The sequence below is a fragment of the Falco biarmicus genome, chromosome 9 (assembly GCF_023638135.1).
Source record: "Falco biarmicus isolate bFalBia1 chromosome 9, bFalBia1.pri, whole genome shotgun sequence".
Lineage (NCBI taxonomy): Eukaryota > Metazoa > Chordata > Aves > Falconiformes > Falconidae > Falco > Falco biarmicus.
The window spans coordinates 23,048,440-23,056,097 of NC_079296.1; positions in this window are offsets into that span (position 1 = coordinate 23,048,440).

A 7,658-nucleotide genomic window follows, 5' to 3' on the forward strand; every position below is an offset into this window, starting at 1 on the left:
CCGTCCTATAATCCTTCTCATCTGCAGCCACATGATTAACATCCTCAGTGAAAGTTAAGGCAAATTACAAGTTCGGGTTTTGCACATAGCTAATACACATTAACCTCTATCCCATGTAATCTCTCTTTTTCCTTCCCTGTTTTCTTCAGCTGTATGCAACCAGGAAAAATGTTTCCCCATTTTTATGAATATCCTTTAAAAGACAAAACTCTGACTCACTTTTGAGAGATAGCTTTTGTACCCGATCAGGTATTTTGCTTTTTAAAGTGATTCCTTGTAATGACTGCTCATTCTCAGTATCATTTCTGAGATTCATTTCTGAAATTCATTCAGGTGCAGCCTCTGTCTTCAAGTTTTTCCCATTGCCTGGGTTTTATCCCCAGTGAAATTATGCTTAATTAACTAGAATTTTATCCCCGGTCCTGGAGTCTCATCGCAGTGAAGTTTAGACATGTAAATCCCCAGCTCCTAAGGAAAGCTGACTATATGGATTAGTTCCTGTTATTTATTTAAATACACCCCTTGGAAGTCTGAAGCTGTATCAGTCATGCCTGCCTTGATCATAGGGATATAATATTCCAAGCGAGGTACTGTTCATCATTAAAAAACCTGAAGCATCTCAAGTCTCCCAGAAAAAAATATACTAAAGTGGATTTTCCTGATATTTCTAGGGTAGAAATAAGGAACACAGTGGAAGAGCGTAAGCAGATTAGCTGCTCTTTTAAGAAATATTTTTTTTTCGTTAAAAATATAACTGTGCAAGTCACCTTTTGTGGTAAACATCAAAAAGGTGTTTTACCCCAGTAGGACCAAGAGATTCAGTCAAGGTCTTCTCCTGGCCAGTGAGGTCTCAAAGTCTACCTGCCTCTCTTCACCCTGTTTCACATCTGCTTTTTTTCTCTCTCTCCTCTCACTCTTCCTCTTCATTCCCTCTTTCTGGCTTTCCTCCCTGCTGATGCACTGTCCTGAAGTCCTAGCACTGAACTGAAGTCAGAGAAGTGTCGGTCTACAAGGGCTTGATATTTTCAGGTCTCTTGCTGCAAGGCATGGAAGGTTGGCACACAGTGCATCCTGCAGCACAGCCGGCTGAGCCTGAGCCAGCCAAAGAGCGTAACATCTTAGAAATGTATTTCTGATCTCCTGGCGGGTATCTGCACGTATATCTAGGCTACTTGGCAGGCTTGGACCACCTGGTCTGGAGGGAGTCAGTGCTGCCACACCTTCATTGTAGCCAGAGCTTGACCAGTGGGAGAGTAGCAGCCTAGCTGCGGTGCTGATATGAGCAAAACCACCTCTGGTCCTCACCAGTTCTTGCATAGCATGTTCTAGGGTATCCAGGTTGAAGCGTCTCTAGAAATGTCCCCCGTAAAGGAAGGTCCTCGCAGTTTTCCTGTGGGCATACGGCCAGCAGGATGTAGGGAGCGTGCCGGAGATGGGGGCTGCAGTGGAGATGCTCAGCCCAGGGGCACACCACACCTCACCTTGCTCCCCCTCCCAGGCCCTCCGTGTTGCTGCTGCTGTGGACTCGGCCACACTGTGCAGTGGCAAGCTGGGCTGCAGCCTCAGGCACGGCAGGTCCCACACAGCACCTCTGCAGTGTGCAGGGTGCGCCGGGGGGAAGGAGCAGGGCTTGGGAGCGGTGCAGTGGGTGCTGCTCCCAGGCAGGTGCCTGATGGGCGCTGCCCGGGCTGTGCTGACCCTCTGGGTGGGCTGAGCGCTTTTCCCATCGCTGCATCCCCCAAGGAGCTGGACTGGAACAGGAGAGGGTGAGGTGTGTCCTCACGTCGGGGCATGAGCCACGGAGTCAGCACTTCGGGGCCGAGTTCCCACCTCTGACGCTGACTTACTGCATGACCTAAGGCGAGTCACTTAGCTGCTTTCCTTCGTTTCCTGACTCTGCTAAATGCTAGGGATAATAAGTAACTTTGTGTGAGTGCTATGAAGCTTTGAAATCTCTAGATGAAAAGGTGCTGTATAATTGCAAAGCATTTTTAATAATGCTAATCATTTGCTTCACTCCGCATTACCCGTCAGTCTCAGGCTGGAGTGCTGCAGCAGCCACCAGCGTGCAGTCAGCGAGCATCAGGCTTTGCTGAAGTGAAGGGTTTTCCTGAGTTTGTTTCCATTTTGACCTCACGCTGGTCCAAACAGGAACCTGAGCTCAGCCCAGGACCCGACAAAAAGCCACAGACTCAGAAGAGCGCCCGGTCCTGGCAGGCAGGACTTTTCTTGGAAAGCAGGGGCGTTTGGGGGAAGGGATTCGTGCAGACAATAGGGATCTGATTCAAGCTGAGGGGGGCTGCGTGAAAGGTGGCACGAAGCTGAAATTAGAGCAACAGTGAAGAGGAAAGGGAGGGAAGAAAGGAAGATCTCTTGGCCTGAAATGCTCCCAGTTTGGAAGCAGCTGTAACCACGTGTCCCAGGAAGTGCCTGGCTGGCACCAGCCTCCTCTGCATCCCAGAGAGGGCTTTATACTTTTAAATGCACTCTGCCAGGGGTGCAGGGCCTTCTAGGGCAGAGCTTGAGTGTGAACATTAATCCGGAGGATTACAAAGGCAGCGCTTTTGTGAAGGACTGCAGCTAGGAAGAGATGAGGTTATCTTCTTTAGTTAGGCCTGCAGAGCTGATGTTTAATCACAGTGTTATTTTTATTTGACTCACTAACACGACAGTAGCTAGTGATGCCTGCAGCTCGCTGCAGTCCAATGCCTCCTCTTCCAAACAGAGGAGACTCTGTGCAATGCTGGCAACTCCTGTGATTTTATCACAACTTTAATGCTTTGGGGAATATATCTTAAAATCCCAGCTCCTTGAAACAAGGGAATTGTAACTTTCATTTACAAACAAAGTATGTCCCTAGCCCTCAAGGTTGTGGATAAAAGATTCAAAAACATGAAACTAGTACAACCTAAATGCTCAAAATACTGAGAGGTGAATAAAGAGATCCTGAAGTTTGTGGGCTAATTATAAAAATAAGTTAGGAAAAGAAAGAGTTGGCAAACAACTTCTTCTTGGGAAATGGGGCAGGGCTTGGGCTGACTCTGGGCTTTTCGGGACTTGGGATTACCAATATGCCTTTGAACTTTGCAGCCATTCATAAATCCTTACATAACAAGAGCAGCCACAACGCACTAGAGCTCTAGAAATGCTGACATGAGGAAAACGGTGGGAAAAGATTATTTTAGCAACCTATGACAACTCAGCTTGAAGCATTAATCTTTAAAGATGGAAGACCTGGAGCCTCAACAACCCATATACCCTTAGAAAGGAGTGGCTTTTTGCTCCAGGAACTCATTTTGCACTGCAGTAAACCTCTTGTAGGAAAAGAGGAATTCAACGGCTCCACAAAATCATAGAAGGGCATTGAAAGAGGTTGAATACATGTCTTGGTTACTTGCATTTCAAGAAAATGATTCTTCATTTCAGTGGGTGGTCTTTGCTGAAAGCCGCCAGGACCAAATAAGCAGATGCAAGCTTCAAAACCCTCATAAGCACTGCTCTGCTTTATACCATCTGCATCTTCAGGCATGTTCACACAATCACAAGCAATCAAGATACCACAGCGGTGCTGGTTATCATGTATCAGCTGACCCACACTAACTCCTGGTGCACGCACTTCCCCTGCTCCTTCGGAACTAACATCCACTGGTTGCGACCACCTGCATGGTGGTTTAAGCAAACATAATTTGCTTCCCACTTTGCTTGGCTGACAAGAAGTAATTCATGAAAGTGAGTTCATGCCATTCCTTGCCATGGTGTGAACATGCCATGAGTGCAGCAAGATGGGGCAGCTCCTAGGGGGAATGCACCCAAACCGTATTTCTGACAGGTTTCTTTCACTTTGTTGTTTGTTTTTTTTTTTCTTGTTTCACTGGGCTAGCAGATCCCAGTGCTTTCTCACGCTGCTTAGGCACTGCTTGCATCTGATGCTGTTGTAAACAGGTACTTAACTTACCTTAAGGCTCAGGTAGCCCTCAATCCAACCAGACTCTCACCACTGGTTTGGGGATCAGACCCCATGGAGGAGGTTTGTGAAGAGACATGCCGATGGCTGAACAGCATCAGTAGCTCGTGAATCATCATCTGCCTTTGCAGGAAGAGAAAAGCAGAGGAGCAAGTAACACATAGCCTACAAACGTGCATTCACAGGGCCATCAGCTTGCTAGTGAGAAATACCCATGAGCATAGCCCTGCCAACTTATTTCAGACCTCTTGGGTCCATTTCATACACAGCCTGGCATCAGTCACACAAGGCACTGCCAGATCTCCGTGCACCCCTGCGGCAGCTCGGCTTCCTTCTGTGGCAATATCCAATGGCAAATCCCTACCCTGCCTCACCAAAATACCCCTTGTCCCCACCCTCACCCCCAGCCAGGCTAATCTGTGAGAGAAAAGGAAGGAGAAGGCTTCTGGGAACATTTACAGCATCCTGGCTGCATCGCTGATCTCTTGGCAGACTGATATCTAGCATATCCTGCCTGAGTTAATCTTTCCCGATTGCAATCAGATGGAAATAGGCACTGGAATAGCCCCGCCGGAGCGGTGCCGATCCCCAGAGCATCAGGACGGACCCGTGCTGCTCTTCCTGTTGGTCTCAGTGTACTTTCTTTTTATGGGCCCAAACCTGCTATAAGCGTGCCTGTTTAAGGTCTGTCTTGTTCCCAGAGACCCTGCACCTGGGGCACGGGCACCTCGGGGGATACTGATACCAGTCCCTGCGTATGTCTCAGTGCAGCCAGTGGCTCTGCAAGCTCACCACCACAGCTCGTACCCACAGACAGAGTGTCATGGGCAGGAATAGTGAACAGGGGAAATAAGGAGGTTAGAAACTCCACTTGGGCACACACCAAAACAGCATTACTTGTGACTGTAATGTTGGAGAAGTACATCTGATTGCCAGCTGCTTAATGCTAAAGTCCATGCAAGGCAGCACAAGTCTTGCTCATGCACACACACGCACGCATGCACGCTGCCCTCCAGCATGCCCACATCTCGGGAGTCGGGACCTCTACCAAGCACTAATAGCACCTCTGTGAAACTGGTTTTAACATCTCAGCAGTGATGTTAAAACAAACAGGCAAATTTTTCCTAGTTCCCCACCACAGGTGTGCAAAACACAGTGTGGCTACGCCCCCTGAGCTCAAGGTGAAAGTTTACTGCCAAGAACACGTTGCTATCTGCCAAAGATAAACCAGCTGCAATGCAAACACAGCCCCACCAGAGAAGAAACCCACAAACAAAACAGGCTTCCTGTGTCCTCTAAAGACACCAGGATGGTGTTTAAGGAAGGTGGAACTAATATGCATGTCCTCAAACAAGGCTTAGGAGTAAGGGGATCACAGCTTGTGAACAGGAACCTTCATTTCTAAAGCACTGGGAAGAAATCGGGCTGGAAAAGCTGCCTCTTCACCCAGGGCTGTGCTGCTGATACTGAAGTCTTACCTTGAGGAATTGGCCAAGACTCTGCCTGGCAATTATTTAAACATTTAATAGGCTGTATTCAGCCTGCCCTGCGTGGCTTTCTAGTTTACAAAAAGCTTTTGGACATGCCCACTCATTCAGATCTGACCCAGTTAATTAAAAATTGACGTATGCTCCTATTTCAGTTTAAGTGAAGCTACTTCAGGTAGCTGCTCCTGACAGATGGCCCTTTAACCAGAACCCTGATGTGAACTGAAAGGAGAGAGCTTACTGGCTTTAATCACCTTGGCTATCTGATTAGAAATCTCACCCTGCAGTAGGCTGATGCAATTATGTGCCGATGAGCCCTAAGAAAACCATCTTCACAGTGCGGAAGGTGGATCCTGGTGGCCCCACCACTTCCCTGCCTGCTCCCAAGCTGCAGGATGCCCAGCAGGGCCTTCCTGAGCCTCACATGGGCTGTAGAAGGGGGCAGTTAGGAAGGAAGAGATGGAAACCACCCCTGCTTCTGTCACCTCAGCATCTGGGGAGTCGTGTTTCCATGGTGCTGTGAATATATTAAGTTAGGATGAGACAAGTGTGTTTCATGGAGACTGGGGCCAGATTGCCAGTGCTGTAACACACCGTAGCTCCGCTGAAGGCAAGCAGAGGGGAGGTGTGACACGCCAGGGGTGGTGGAGGGGATTCCTGGCTACCAGGTCAGTAAGGCGAGCTTGGGCCCTGCAATGAGAAGCCTGACCCCTATGGAAATTTCTTTTGTGCAAGGGAAAAGGCTATTTTCTGTTTCACTGCTGCATTACTCGGTTCCACTAAGATGTTGTGGGGAGAATCCCTGGTCCTTGCCCAGTCCCCCTCTTCTCCACAACAGGAGAACTTTTCCTCCACAAATACATACCGCATACTCCCATGGCTTCACGTTGCAGCACTGCATGAGGCAAGCCAAGCACCTGAGGAGCGCTCAACATATTGACATAGATAAGCGGAGGCTGGTGGAGTCGGATGTAGAAAAGTAAGCAAAGGCAAACCTGTTCTCTTGGGCTGCCCTTGCTGCCACCTGCACAAACAGGGCCGAGCCCCAGGCTGCGTTGGCGCTGAAAAGCAGGCGCAGGGTGGCTGCTTCGCACAGCGCCGGCATGTGCTGCAGCCCCAGCGCCGCTTGTGTCGGGGCAGTGTGTCCACTGGCCCAGCCCCACAGCAGCCCGATCCAGAGCAGGCAGCGCCATCCCAGCTCCCCACGCACCCCTGCCCTCCCTCCTGGTCAGCTTCCCGGGGAGGGTCCTGTCTTCAGACAGCCTGGACCTGGTCCGCTCCGTGGGTCAGGCAGCACAGCTGGGCTGTGGCTGGCTGTCCAAGTGAGGTCAGTCACAGCCTTGCGCCAAAAGGCCAAGCTGGTACTTGGGTGCGGGCTGGTGTTCACTAGTGAAGTCTTTCACACCTGAGTTCCCCCTTCCAACAAGAAAATCGTGATGTTTAGAATTTTTTCTGTTACAGATTTATGATGCCTAGTTAACACTTACAAAATTGGTTTGCCCAGTTTCTAGAGTGAGACATTCAGGGCTGCAGTGAGGTGGTATCAAGGTCACATGTATGAAGGTTTCACTACATCTAGGACAGAAGAACTGAAACCATTTGTGCTTAAAATACATTATATCTGTGCCTCAGCTGCAAAACAGTTACTCAAAAGATGCTAAAGCACTGATCTCATGAACTGGGGAGTCAGAAAACCTGAGTGCCAGACTTTTTGCCCATGACCCATTGCCCTGGCCATTCGGTGGGGCTGACAGACCCATCTCCCTCCCTCAGCAGGTGGCGGGAGGCACAGCTCCTGCTCTGATGGTGCCCCATGGCCTGCCTTGCACATGGACCGGACGTCACCTTGTCTCAGTCTTTCTCCTAGTGTTTTCCGCTGAGTGAATTAATCAAAGCTGGTGGTGAAGTTTCCCCTTGGCTTTTGTCCTCATTGCATTCTTTAAATATTTAGTACAAGCATGTCTTTACGTCACCCTGACTGAGGCTGAGTATTTCCTCCCAGGAGCTCCAGTTGCTGGCGATGGAAGTGAGCCAGGGAGAAGGCTGGGGAGTGGGAAAGGTCCCTGTGGAGCTGGGAGAGCACCCCGGAGGGCAGTCTGCTGAAAAGAAGAAAAAATCAGCAAAGGCAGAGGGAGAGTGCAAGGGAAACAGGGTAAACGGGCAAACATGGGGACTTGGGTAGAGATGAGCTGGAGAAAGTGCCTGGC